This window comes from Lepidothrix coronata, unplaced genomic scaffold (assembly GCF_001604755.1).
Source record: "Lepidothrix coronata isolate B3197 unplaced genomic scaffold, Lepidothrix_coronata-1.0 Scaffold102, whole genome shotgun sequence".
Lineage (NCBI taxonomy): Eukaryota > Metazoa > Chordata > Aves > Passeriformes > Pipridae > Lepidothrix > Lepidothrix coronata.
In genome coordinates, this window is record NW_016690282.1 from 1,444,452 (window position 1) to 1,459,295 (window position 14,844).

The window sequence follows — 14,844 nt, forward strand, 5'->3', positions numbered from 1 at the left end:
GGGTGGGCAATTTCCCCTGCAGTTTCGGTGTTCCTGCTTGGTAAACACTTCTAGTAAAGGCTCTCCATTTTCCTGCATGAGCAGGAAAAGTAGGGGAACAGCGTCACATACCCGACAATAGTTAACTTTTTTGCCTTACCATCCCACAGAACAGGAAAAAACACAGTGACTTTGCATTGTGTAATTACGGGGCAGTATAAATTAGTTATTTTATCACTTCCTTTTAAGGAAAAGCTAAAGTGTATTCAGCTATTAAAGTGCCAGCACACTTCAGAGTGCATTATATGAAAGCCACAACTGTTTCTTTGAGATAAATGCTGAAGATCCATGTATGTGGTGCCCTGTGGGAATCCATCAGAACAATGTAACAGGTGGACAGGAGGAAAAGAGTTTTGGGAACAGCTTGATATTCGCCAAGCACTTTGCAAGGTTTTCACCACAGGACAGGACTCAGAGCACAAGGATGTTTTCTGTGCCAGGTTCTTAATTCAGCTCCCTGTTTGCCAGCGGCTAGGGGAGGCTTCAGGGATTCCCACAGCAGTGTTAATAACAGAGGAGGTGCAAGTGGAAAGCACTACAAGCAGTGTATTTATGTAGTGGTTAAAAGCAATTTTCATGCCACCTGGATGTGATGTTGGTCTTTCCCGACTGAAGAGAGCTGAAGCAATGGGTAATTCTTCAGCAGTAGCTGTTTTTCTTTGTCAGCTGGGAAAATGTTTCCTCTCAGCTCAGTCCAGCAAGGATGCAGTTTGTTTTCCCTTTTGGAGTTAAGCACATGATCTGTTAAGCATTTGCGTTCTCCCGCCCAAGCCTGTCTATATTTTACAGTAGCTTTCTCAGCTCTTAATGTTCCTTGTTGCTATTTTAAGAGGACCTGGGGATCAGTGCCTTCCCAAGGGGAGCAAAGCTCAGCTGAACCCACTTCTCCTCCCCATGTATGTTTTGAACCTAACACCAAGATTCCCCCAAAGTCAGGCACAGTGCCCCTGTCCTCAGAGTCTTGTCCAAGGTGACTGATTCCAGGCAAGCATAGGTTTTCCATTTGTTTCTGTAGGCTTTACACTTGAATCAAGCTCTAACACAGCTGTTCCTTTCCCAAAGATGTTTGTGCCTGCCTGCTGAACTCCAAGTTAATCTTCAGCTGCTCCGGGTCATAGTGAAGATCTGCAAGGAAGGAGGGAGAGCTGTGCTATCTTCTCTGCTAGAGGGGCTATGCCAGGACCAGCTTCAAGAGTTGGTAGATGAAAAATTCAGGTTGCCTGGCTTGCAGCACAGAAAGGGTTGTGTATATGTGGCCCTTTGAAGGGGACAGTTTCGGCCAGTTTGGTTCCAGTGAGGTCTGACCTCAGCAGCCCAGCCAGTAAATCCTTTGCTTTATCAACAAATATGATTCCTTCTATGCAAAGAACAAAACAAAGACCAGCTCGATGTCAACAGGACACTGACCAGCCCTAGGCAGGGCCTTTCACCAGCCCGGCCAGGCTGTTTACCCTAACAGTTTGTTAATCACTTTGAGCTTTCCCTCACACACCTCGTTTTTCCCATCCTAATTATAGGATTCAGACAGAATCAGCAATTAAATTCTCCAGCTCTGCAAGGCTGTTAGCAACGTTAAGCTCAGTGTTGTTCAGTGTTGCTGAATGGTGGCAAGTGCTTGCTGTGAGTTTCCTGCAAGTTAAAGAGTAACAGCTGCAATATCCTAGGCAATAAAAAGATAAGATAAAAACTACCACAGGCTTTACTTCCAGACTAAAACCAAACTAGATCACCTATTACACACTCTCATCCTCCTTACCTGCCCCTGCAACACACCCAAGCTCAAGTTGTGGTTTAACCCCAGCTGACAACTAAGTACCATGCAGCTGCTTGCTCACCCCTCTCCTGGTGGGATGGGGCGAAAAATCAGGATTAAAAAAAGGTAAAACCTGTGGGTTGAGATAAGAACAGGGAAATAAAATAAAAGAATAATATAGCAATACTTGCTAATGAAAAGGGAAACAACAAAAAGAGAAAGAAAACCCCAGAGAAACAAGTGATGCACAACCCAGTTGCTCACCACACATTGACCGATGCCCAGCCCATCCCTGAGCAGTGATTTGACCCCTTCCAGGTAACTCCCCATTTTATATATTGGGCATAGTGTTCTATGACATGGAATATCTCCTTGGCCATTTTGGATCAGCTGTCCTGGCCACACTCCTTCCCGGTGTCTTTTGCAGCTCATCACTGTCAGAGTACAGGAAACTGAAAAGTCATTGATTTAAAGTAAGTACTACTTAGCAACAACTACAACATTGGCGTGTTATCAACATTATTCTCATACCAAATCCAACACACAGCACTGTACTGGCTACTAGGAAGAAAATTAACCCAGTTACAGTCAAAACCAAGGCCAAAGTCCATCACCACACATGGGTGGTGTCCTGCCATGTCCTGCCACCCTTGTCAAGGACATGGGGTGCACTTGTGAGCTTTGTGGTTTCTCTGCCTCTGCAGCTCTGTAATTTCAGCAACACTTTTCCTCTTAAAACCTTTTTCAGGCAAAACCCAAAGATTGTAACCCTCAGGAGAGTGGTAGCTAGAGGCTAGATGTGGTGTCAGAGGGGGCTGCTGTGCTGAGCTGTGCCTGGTTGCTTTTTTCCTCAATTCTACCACCCAGGGAAGGATAGAGGCAGGAATAGCAGGGGAAATCCCTAATTTCTTACACCCAGAGGAGCCAAATGGGTGGAAAATGGAGGCCTCCAGGGAGAGCTAAAAATGTGTCAGCCCACAGCCCAGTGGGAACAGAGGGAGGAGAAGCCCTGTGGCTGCCTTCCTGGTGGCAAGGGGTCCCTGATGGGTAGTGAAGGGAACTGATCCTATAAGGAGAAGCTAGAGTGGGACACTGAAGCTGCTCATGTTGTGTGAGTGAAGGACAGCTGGCAGCTGCAGGCAACAGGGCAGCACCCAACTTCCCATCTGCTTGCATTGACTTCCTAGGCCCTCATAATCCAAATAGTCACAATAAAAATGCACTAAAATTGACGGGTTTTCTCCATGGTCTGCAGCTTCTGTGAAGTAAGGTCCCTGTACGTATATATACATCTTTATCCACTCACGTACTCTTGTTGTCTGCTGTGGAGAGTGCCAGGAGCTTCTGGGTCTCACAGATGTCCCTAGCAGCTGTAGCTGCTGACAGAAGAGGACAGGAGCCAGCCTGCTGGCTCTCCCACCCAAGGGAAGGCTGAGCTCCCAGTACCCTTCTCAGCTACTACAGACTCCTCATCCCTCTGCTGCTAAAGGCACCCCAGCACCATCTCTCCTCTCGGAGTGGACAAGTGGTTGAGCAATTTCCTGAAAAACAGGAAATTTTTCAGTGAGAGCCCTCAGAAACACCGACTTTAAGTCATCCAGAGGGTACAAAATGCACCAGAGATTTCGGTGTTTTCCAGAGATGGTGACCTCCGGTCACCCGCTTGGCTCCCACTCCTCCATGCCGGTCTCACACAGGTCTCACACAGCTGGCAGCAAGAGGGTGTTTTTCCTAGCTGGCTCTACGCTCTAGCTACATGGCTTCAGGAAGGAGAGGATCTGCATCCCCCGAGGTTGCTTTCTGGCTCCATCATGAGGCAATAACACTTCCCCACAGGGCCCGTAGCCGCGGGCGCAGGGACTGCACGGCTCCTTTACTTGCAGGTGGCTTTACCTGCAGGGCTGTGCCACAGGCAGCAGCAGGTGACAAACCCAGCCCTGGGTCTGGCCAGGGCAGTGGCAGAGATGGAGATGGAGTGCTGTACTGCATGCAAGCTCCAGCACGCCCACGTATTTATATAACATCATTTTGCTTTAATCTGGCTTTTTTTAAGTAAACTGTCAAAGCCCTTTCTGTTCACTTGTTCACTAGGAACCTTTTTCTTTTTTTTTTTTTTGACTGCGAGTTTCATCTTTCAAAGCTTGGCTAGTTTTGAGTGATGTCGAAAAACTCCTCTTACAGTGGCTTTTTGTTCCACACTGCTATTGTTCAGGCAGAAGTGGTTGTTTTCTTTTCATCCTGGCATAGCTCAGGAGTGACTGCATGGTCTGAGCTCAAACTTTCTAAAAATACTTACCCGGGAGGAGAGATCCAGCATGGCAATGTTCAGACCCAGAGATTAACGCCTTGGAAAGGTGCAGTGGTCTGAAAAAGAAGCCGGTGGCAGCATTGTGCCAACTCTGGTCACTGTAAGCCCTGAAGCTGCAACACGTGGCAGGCAGAGAGGATCTGCAGAGTGCTATGGAACTCTCTGAGGCACCAGGGAAGTTCACCCAGTGCCTGCAGAACCAGCCCAGGGGAAATACTTTCTGTGGAGAAACTATAGGGTGACTCAGAAGTCATAAAGAAAAGCACTTCTTGCTGCTTGGAGAAGCAAGGTTGAAGAATGAGACTGCTCCTCCTAACCAGAGGTTGGCCTTCATAACCACATCCTCTTGTTGGAGTGTGAGACAGGGCTCTGGGGGAAGGGAGGATGATAGAGACTGAGCAGAGCAGAGATCAGACATATGACAAATTGCAGGAAAGCATGTGGGAGCTCCTTTTTGTCCTTCCAGTGGCTGATTGCAGGAAGCTTCCCAGGTGACGGCTTTAGCAGCTGCTGGGACAGGAGACCTTATTGTTCTGCACTTGTGTTTACAGCCATGCCAGTTTTTGGCAGGAAGCTACAAGACAAAACCCTCACATTCTTCTTTCTTGCTCGCCCGGTCTGCTCCCAAGGGGCTGATCCTCCAGCCTAGCTATTTCAGCTAAGCTCACCACCTGAGGAGATCCACCTTCCACTTCCCGTCTGGGCCAGGTCCCATGGGCTTCACCTAAGATCCTGGTAGAAGCATGGAAACTTTTCATAGAGCTCAGGCAATATTAAAGGTTGTTGCTATTAAAAGTGGCATGCCTGCCACTGCATTTTTAATGCTAAACTGTGCAGTTGCCCAGCATGCCAACCCCCTTGTTCCTGTCTGGGCCCTTTCCCTGGCCTTGGGCTCAAGTTCTGTTCTCAGTTTGTTGACAGCTCTCAGGAGGAAGCACATTTAAGGTTTTCTTAATCTGTCTGGCATTGCACAGAAGGCAGAAGCTGGCAGCACCCTTGAGACAAAAGGATGTGGGAACATGAGGGACCCGTCACTGCTGGTCTCACTGGAGCCTGCAGCAAGGAAGCTGGGAGCATGTGGCCATGTCCGCAAGCAAACTCCTTAGGCTGCTGTCATCTCCCTGTTCTGCTGCTCCCCCGCAATGCTGTGCCTCCCTGTGACATTGTACCCAGCCCGTGGTGACCAGCAGCACATGACTGACCCAAGGGCACGGTTCCCAGCTTCATCTTCTCCAGCTTGCAGCCGGGGTCATGATGGCTGAGCTCTGCCAGCGTTACATGCCGAGCCTTGTTTCCCTGCCTTCTTTTTTTCCTTCCCTCCCTGGGGTTTTATACTGAGGTCAGGAATGATGGTCACGTCCCCTCCAAGGAATCAACAGGCTGTGGCATTTCCGGTGAGGGCGGACACGCATCTGAGGCTGCTGGCAGCAAATCCCCCTGCCATGGAGCTGACAAGGCAAGAGCCTGGTGTGTCACCGGCTCTGCTGAGGGGTGTCAGCCGGGGTTTTCCATGGACAGGATGTGCCTGCTGTTTTAATCTCACCTGGAGAGTGCCTGGCTGCAGTTCAGCCCCCGCCTGCGCCCCTGATCTCATGGGGTTTTGCAAGCACAGAGTCAGCCCACAGCAGGGGAGCTGCAGGGAAAGCACAGAGCTCGAGGTGATTCAGTCAGGGAGCCTCTCTACCAGCTGAGTCAGGCTTTATTCCAGCACCTCCGTGTCCTGCTGCAGGGGTACATGTCTAGAAATTGCAGGAACCCTCACAAACTGGGTCTCCTCAGCACTTCTGGCCCTTTGCTCCCCCAGCTCAGCATCCCAGCCAAAGCTGACTCCAGCCGTGGCTGTCTCCTCTTTGTGGTACTGCTGCACACAACCAGCTGCATCGTGTCAGCCCGGCGGGCTGTGCTGCCCTGGTAAATGACCCGATTCCCAAGAGCAGGGATGGAACTGCCAATGTACAGCTCCCTAGGCTGAGGGGAGGGCAGCAGATAGCCCAGCTGTGCTCTGCAGACCTCGCTGTGCATCTCATCTGTGTCTCCAACATCATATCTGCTGGTGTCTCCTCTTGCCACTCACACAGCAGCACGGGTAGGACCTGTAGCACCTGGGTATTTAAATCCATAATCCCTGCTTTGCAGAAAGGGCAAATGAGCTCTCCCCGGGCAATAGGTTTGGAGGGGACTGGCAGCACCATCGGCACTTTGGAAAGACATGGCCAGTGCCTTGGAAAAAGAGCCTGCAGAGGCTGGGTGCCTGCAGATGGTGTCCTCATGCAAAGATGAAGGAGGGGCAGCCTCCAGCCGTTGCCCACAGGCACCTATCAGCAGCCCATGAGCTTGGGCTGGGGACACTAGAAAATGGAATGCTGCCTTACAGGGTATTCTCCTGCCTCATTTCTGCCCCAGCCTCCACTGGGTCTCCCCTCTCCCACACCAGGGCAAGGGGATGGGACAGGAAGGCCCTCATTATCCAGGGTTTGCTAATTAGACGGGAATGTTATCTCCAGCCCAGATGTCAGCTCTGACCTCCCTCTAACCTTTTTCTAGAAATCAAAACACACGCAACTCTGTTTGTTCTAAAATAAGAAAAATAAGTGTTTGGGGTGAAGCAGGAAAACCTGGCCCTGGGGGTACGGCTGAGGAGGGAGAAGGACACACGACCAAATAAGCCTGGTAAGGTATGCCAGGCTGCCGAGCTAAATGAGACTGGCCACCCTGCCCTGGGCAGCGGACAAAGTCCCATGGCTTATGGTGGCTGCACATGTATTTTGGGCCCTTCAACCTATATCTACCAGCAGTGTTGGTGCACACACCACTTCTTGTCCCAACACATCCCATGGGATCCCAGCTGGGACCAGTTCCACCAGAGGTGGAACCGATGGGGAAGATCAGCTGAGTTTGCATTTTACCTCTCTGCCTTGCTTTTGGGATTTATGAAAGGGACTCAAAAGGAGATGTTGACTGCTGGAACAAACTCTGTCTTTCAAACCTGTCCTGAACGCCTTTTCCTTGTGCCGCATAAGGCGGTCCCTAAATTGTTTGTTTCAGAATAAAGGAGCTGGGTGACATGAGCAGCTGGTGATTCTTGTCCTTGGCTTTTAGTAAAACCTTGTTTTATTGCATTTCTGTAATAATTTTCTACAGCTGGGGAGTAAACTTTGCCTGACTGTGATCTGGATCAGACCTTTGAGCACCTCACTCTGTGTTAACCCAGATCTACATCTCTGTTCCCTATAGCAGATTACATTGCTTTGCTTCCTCTTCTTTGTAAGACCACAGCTCTAGCCTTGAGCTTAACACCAACTGAGTAAAACTGGGTCTTTACCAAACACCTCTTGTCCTTATGTGCCAAGCATCCAAGCATCCTGGGCTGCAGCAACAAAACTCCTTATGACAGAGGCTTGATGGCAGTTCTTGCAGTAAAATGAGGAGTGGATGTGACCAACTGAGAACCAGCACCCTGGGGCTTTCTCCTGCTGCTGCCTCTGTAGCTTGGGGCAGCCACTGGTCCAGCATTGGCTCTACCCTGCCCAGTCCATCTGCACCATAGGAAAAAGGCTTACAAAGACTTCAGAGGGATTGCTCATCATGCCACAATCCTGATATTACACATCATTTTACCCACCATATCCTCAGGACAGCAAGCAGGTAAAAGTTTTGACGTCTCCCTTTTCACTTGCATCTTTTGAAATCACCTGTTGGCCCACTGAGTAAACGGAATTCTTTTTTTATGCTCTGAAGGCCGTGCCTCATGCTCATGACATCACAGCAGTGATGCACTGCCCTCCAGCAACTTCACCAGAGCAGAACGTGATTTCTGTTGTCTTCCAGTCCTAGCTACTGCCTGGTACACCCTGTCTCCTGAGGTTCAGGGTTACTGAAGCAGAGTAATAGCTGAGAAGTGAGTAATCAAGAAGCTACCTGACCAGATTTACACCTGATTGTAAACATTTTTGCCAATGACAACGGGAAGGAGAATCTGTGCCTGCTAAGGTGCAGAGATTCTGAAGGAGAAGGACAGTGCACAGACGTCCCTGGAAATCAATACAGATGGCACTCACACAGTGTACCTGCAGTATAGCTCTGCTCACAGGAACCACAGCTCCAGGGACTTGAGTGAATTTGCACTCATTTTTATGACCTAAACTTCTGAATCACTATTTACCCGAGAGGTGGATGCATGGCCTCCCTCTGTGGCACTGTGCACACACACTGACAGATGCTGGTTCTGTGCATGCACACCCCAACAAACACACTCGCAAAGACTCGAGTTTCTACAAGTAGACGGAGACAGCTGCTCTCCTCCAGAAGGTGAGATGGACCATTCCTCAGGCTCCTTCAGGAGGATCCTTTACATTTGCAGGAGGGACACTAACAAACTGCAGCGACTCTGGGGAGGAGCACAAAGCTGACTAAGGGGGCTGGACCACCTGACACATGAGCAGGGCTGAGGGAGGTGGGTTGGTTTGCAAAGGGGCACGCAGGCTTGTGAGGGGGACTATGTAACAGCTGGCTTCTACCACTCAAATGGGGGTTATTTGAAAGGTAAAGCCAGATTGCCAGAGATGCTCAGTGAAAGGACAAGAGGCAAGAACAGAGATGGTGGATTTGCCATCCTCAGAGATTTGGCCCTGAGCACTTTGATCCAACATTAATGCTGGTCCCGCTCCCAGCAGGATGTTGATCTGGAGACCTCAAAATTACCGCCTATGCTAAATGATGCTGTGATTTTGGTAATTCTACTTTTTTGGTAATAGACATCCCTTAATTTATCCCTTAATTCAGATACTGATTGCAAGCACTTGCCTGTGGGATGCTAAAAGAACCCCTGTGACCAGCCACACATCTGAATTCCACTCATTCATGATATTTCTGGAAAGGAGGCTTTCTGGCCTCTCCTGAGCTTCAATTCCCTCATAGTTTCTGAGCAGCTTGTGTCTGGCTTCCCATGACTGTACATTTTCAGCACCTGTGTAGCAACCAGGTAGTCAAATGGATCAAAGAAATTATCAAACTGGAAACATCTGCCTTTCTTTAGTTTCAAGGTTGTTTCCAGCTGGATCAGCTGGCTGTCATACGAGACTAGCAGTGGTAGTATGAATATCAGAGGAGGAAGGAGAACAGCCCTCCTTCAGAGGCTGCTCAGACTTGTGCTGGTTTCACATAGCCGTGAAGCCCCAACCCTGACCTTTGTGAGGCTGAGGAGGACGTGATGTTACACCTTTGCAGGTTAATCTAACCCATGTTGCTCATCCTGGGGCTAAGGGTGCACAGCTTCTCCTTCTTGAGCCACAGCCAGCCTGCAAGCAGCCAAAGGGTGGCTGTTGTGGTAAGCTCGGGAGAGGGGGGGATCACCTGAAATCCCTCTCACAGCTCTTACCCCTCTCTTAAATATGTGGCTTGAGAATTATAACAACTCAGTATGTGGTAGGGAAGGTCATTCCATTCAGGCACTTCTGCAAACCTGAGTGTCCGAGGACTGGTAAGTCCATGTGGGAGCACCTAGCCCAGGCAATCCCATGTTTCTGCAAGTTGAACATAGCCACAACTACAAGAAGTTTATCATAGAGGAAGCTCTTGGTGCCTGTTTCCCCTCTTATAATGCAGAGATAAATGCCTCCTGCAGTGCTAAAAATGACTGGTTTTGGTAAAGACTGCTGAGTAAAGACTTCGTCAGCATATGCTTTGTCCTCTGGAAAGCCAACCTTCCACAGCTCGCAAGTGACATGGCTAACCCTGCCTCCTGCTCCTTCCCAAATCACACCTGTGTTCACAGAAGGAAGTGGGTGCTGTAACATTTGTTATTTTTTTTTCCTTTTTCCCTTCCTATTGCGAGAAATTGAGTCACACACACAGGGTGATGGCTATGGGTTGTTAGAAGGCCAAAAAAAAACAAAGCTTCAGGCTGAATCCTTCCTCACCATAGCCTCCTCCCCATCCCAGCCAACATATGCACGTAGCTTAACTTTTCATGTCTTTGGTCTAATGAACTCGTGTCAGGAATTTTATGTACATAGCAACCTTATCTGATGACAGTGACATTTTTAGCATGTTTATGTTTAGTTTTATTTGCAACCCATTTCCAGCATAGTTCAGCTGGGTGGATTGGACAGGGTTGAAATGTGTAAGAACCCAACACACACACACTGGAAGCTCCGCCAGAGTTAGTGGGGGGCTCCGAACCACAGCCATAGGCAGAAGGATCTGCAACAGAGTTTGTGCACCAGATTTGCCAGCTGCAGCCTTTCACACACTCACTAGTGGCCGACAAGCAACACTGGGAGGGGGGGGGTGGTTCGAGGGGAGGGTTGTTTGTTTTTCCTTTCTTGTTTCTTCCAGTTCTCAGTACTATCACAACCAGATGGGAATAGGTTTCCCACGTCAGCTGCGGGGGGCTCTCCAACCCACTGCTCCCAGATACCCACAACATTACAAATGCAGACATTTCTGCTTCACCACAGCTCCAGCTAGTAGGAGGTATGGGGAGAAGGGGAGGGGAGCCGAGGCGTTTTGTAATTTGAAATTTGAACAGCTGGATTCAGCGAGGGTTCCCAGGGTTTTTCCCGGGAAGGAGGTCAGCGGCTTGTGCAGGCAGATAGCCTGGGAGCAAGCATCAGGAGTGCCCCTGGAGGCTCCACCTCCGCAGCTCTGCCCCGAGTAAAGCGCTCTTGCCCTTATAAGGCTGCAGTTGTCACAAGGAAAAAGAGCCATAAATAGTTGTATGATTGTTACCTGCTTCGCTTTTCCCAAGTCAGGCTCTTCCTGTCTGCAGCTTCCAGCACTCCCCTCCCCACTTCAGCTCCAGAAAGGCAGCATTTCCCATGTCTCTGCTCATGGATGTGCAAGTCCAGGTCATGAGGTCCAATTTCTCAGGGTGCTCTGCCCTGCACGACTCCTCACCTTGGCCTGTTCAAAATGCAGAAAGCCTCCTTCTGCCTGGGACTGCTCACTTGCTTCACAAAGTGCTGCAGGAGAGGGGTTGCAGTTCACACATCTATGTGTCTTTCTTCAGCAGCTCATGGGCCAAAACTTCTTCAGTTTGAAGGGTGGCACTTTCCTTCTTCAACTGAAAGTGTATGGACAAGGGAAGGTGTTGGAGGAGAAAGCAAAACAGTAAAGCAGGGCAAAATGAGACACTAGCAGAGACAGCAAGCAGCCCTATGCAAGATGTTTCTGTTTGCTTCTTTTCCAGGGTGTAAGATCTGTACCTAAATGTAGGGCAGACCTTGCTGTGTCCTGGAAGGAGAAGCTTATCATGATGAGTGGGCTGAGCAGCAGCAAAGCCCAAGACCAGCAATCAGGAGATGTGGTGTATCCATCAGACAATTATTTGCCTGTTTCCTGATGTGGTTGAGTTTTGCTCCTTCCCCCTTCTCAATTTTTCTCTAAGTAATGAAGCAATTCATTGTCAATGCATGTTTTAAACACTGACTCTCTTGGTTCCTGTCTTAGACCCAGCACACTCTTCCCAAAAGTTTCCTGTGGGCCCCATCTACAGCAGTTTAAAAATTTTCCATCTTACGTGCAGTAGCTCTGTGCTGCCATGGGGTCCTCGGTTTCCTGACTTGCCTGGTCAGTCACAGTAGTACCTGTACCTGTCTCCTGCCTGGGACCGGCTGCAGGCATTGAGGCCAGCCTCAGCCTTTCTTCATCTCTCACAATGAGTTTATCTGGTCTGTTGGAGCTTGAAAACTCTTTGGGGAAAGTAGCAGGAGCTGATCTTGGCTTCAGAATCAGTCTGTGCTACTGCAACACAGCGAGAAAGGAGGACTGTGGTTTGACGTGCAGTAATAAGGGGGGAATGCCTATCTTTACTAGGTTATCCGCAGTCTCTTCCAGAGAGAAGAGGCAATTTCCCAATAAGAATGCTATGCTTGGGAAGCTGCCATTAAGAATTATGAGTTTTCCCCTAGACAGTCTTTTCCAGGTCTGCTGGCTGGCTGGGAGACACAGCCCCCACTGGGAATGTAACTTGAACTACTGTCTCCCCAGTACCGCAGAGATGTTGCTCCCCTGCTTTCTGGGCAGCTCCTTGGACACAAAGGCAACTTATGCTTGAATATCTGGGGCCATCTACATTGTAAAGGTCTTGGGCAAACAGCACTATCACAGGTGACAGGAGAAGTGTGACACTGACTGGAGACTGAATCATAATGTGCTTCTCCCAATACCATGAGTTCAAGGGCCTTGCTTGACCTTTCTCCAGAAATTCATTGGAAAACAAGGTTAGAGAGCAGCAGTGTGAAAGGTTTCATGGCAATGCAGGGTGGAAAATGTTTAGCATTAAGATGGCAGTTGTCCTTATAGTCCAGTTTTCCATCATGGGGATTGCCTCTTTTTGAGGCAGAAGGGCTGCCCCAAGCCCCTGGGTTTCCTCCTTCCCTTGCCAGGAGGCAGAGGGAGGAGGAGGGAAGCCAGTGCCAGGGACAGCTTGGTGCCAAGAGGTGAGGTCACAGCCATCAGGACCAAACGTTGGCAGGGAGGAGGGCAGAGGCCGCTCCCTTCCCAGCTGTTGTGTGTCTCAGAGTCTGAGCACATGCTGAGCAGCCAGCCAGGATACCAGCAGGCAAGATGTCCTATGGGCCAAGCAGGACCATCTTTTTAAAGCAAACTTTGCTTTGCAAATGAAATGGATGGAGAGGGTCTGGAGGAATTACAGCCTCTCTCGCTTTCCTCTGTTTTCTCCTCCTGTAGGGGTGAGGGTAGCAATCATTTCAGGGCACACAAACCTTAACCACATTCTTTCCCATCCCCAGGCATTTACACCCAGGAGTCAGTTCCAGGGGACCATAATCCAGATTTTTAAAGGGGACTTTACAGTGAACTCAAAAGACCTTGGTCTCCTATATCCTGAAGAAGCACAAAAAAAGGCATCTTTAAGTGTTTCTAATTATACCTTTTTTTTCCCCTCCTGCTTTACATATTTTCCTGCTTGTTTTTTTTTTCTTTTCTTTGCTAATTATGAGACTAATTTTAGAAATTAGTCTTGTCCACTTTGGAAATCTAACAGAAAATTAGTAAAAATGCAATAGCATGAAAATGAAGGTAAGCCTGGGGAAAGGTAATTGTTTATAACTGAGGGGTTTTGTTAACTCCTGTGCCTAATTAACACACTACAAAGGGCAGCCTTTGTTGAAACTTCCACGCCCTGCTTTCTCAATTAAGGTACAAGAGAGATCGTCATAAAAAGAGCTTGGAGACAGCTGGTATGTCCCCTAGCAAAGATTTAGCATTCCTTAAACAACAACAACCACCAAAAAAAAAAACAAAAAACACAAAAACCCAAAAAAACCCTCCAAAAACCAAAAGGCAAGAAAACGAAACATATGCATACCTTCCTTTTCTGCATATGACTCTTTTTTTTCCATGTAATGCAAAGTTTTTTCGCATGAATTCCTAGTAGGAACAAAAAACCTTAAATTATTATCCTCATTGCTGATGTGTTTGTAGCCCACAGGAAAAAAGGGGCTGGGATGATTATTTTCAGGGTTATGATGGCTGGTAGGAGAAACTTTGCAGGAAAGCTGAATCATCGGGTGAGCATCTTGTTTTCATCTTTTTGTATTTTGCTGTCCCACATCTAAGGGCCGGCTTATGAAAATTCAAAAGGCTTTTATACATGTACCTTCCTCTATAAAGAGTCAAAGAATTATAGGTCTCTGCACTCTCTCGCAATTAGCCGCAAACTTACGTATAGGTGTGCGCTTCAAGTTCAATGTTAGATGCGGCTGTAATCAAGAGAGTGGCAGAGTAGTAAGAGGCTTAAGGATGCTTTAACTCCATGTATAAACAGAAAAGACAAGGAGGGAGTGGACAGGATTTAAGACAGGTTAAATGCCTTGCCCCGCTGCGTAGAAGAGAGCAGAGCTACCTTATTTCATGTTTTATGATCTGTGTCATGCTTGTGTTTTTAACTCAAAGTCCAAATATTCTATTCCACAGAAAATCTTTTAACTTCTTTTTTTTTTTGTCCTTGAACCAGTTCAAGAAGGCAGCACTTCTTGCAGGAACTCCTTACGTCCTGGACTAAAACAAGTTGCTACCTCACATGGAGGAATTTCAGGAGTTCTTAAGTCCCTGAGCACCTCTGTGCTGTGGGTTTGATTCCTCTAATGCTTTCCTGCCTCTTGGTAACTGAGAAATATTGCAGAGCAGGTGCTAGCCTGGGCAGCTCAGTAGTCTGCTACTCCTCAGTGAGCTATTGATTTTTGACAGGAATTGGTGGTGTGTTCTGAAAACACACAGGATGCCCAGTGAATTGCTTTCCTTGTTCCAGAATATTCCCAGGAAACGATGGTCTGATAAATGGGAAAGAATGTGACTGTGTTAAATGGAGCTTGTCTGCATCTCATCTAAAAGGTGGCTTCCCACAGTGATGGCACATCATGTATCTCTGTTGGTAACTTCTCACGTCCTACAGAGCTAATGCCCCAGTAGGTCCTGGAGATTTTCTGCTTTCTGTGTCAGCACTGTCAGTTCAGTCTTCTGGTCCATCCACCTGACCCAAACACAGGGCTGAGAATAAGGGTAATGCACAGATTTTTGTGCCCAGCTTCCTGCACTGGTCCATATGTTCCCAAAGGCAGAGCAGACCAGGAAAGCTGTACAGAACAGTCCACTCTGATAGTGGGAGGCTGGAGGAGCTGGGAGAATTGAGGAGGCTCTCAAGGGAGCAGGAATAAAGTCCCAAATGTGGGAGGGAATCTTGGCAGAAATGAAAGGGGGGTTGTTGAGCAAAGCATGCACT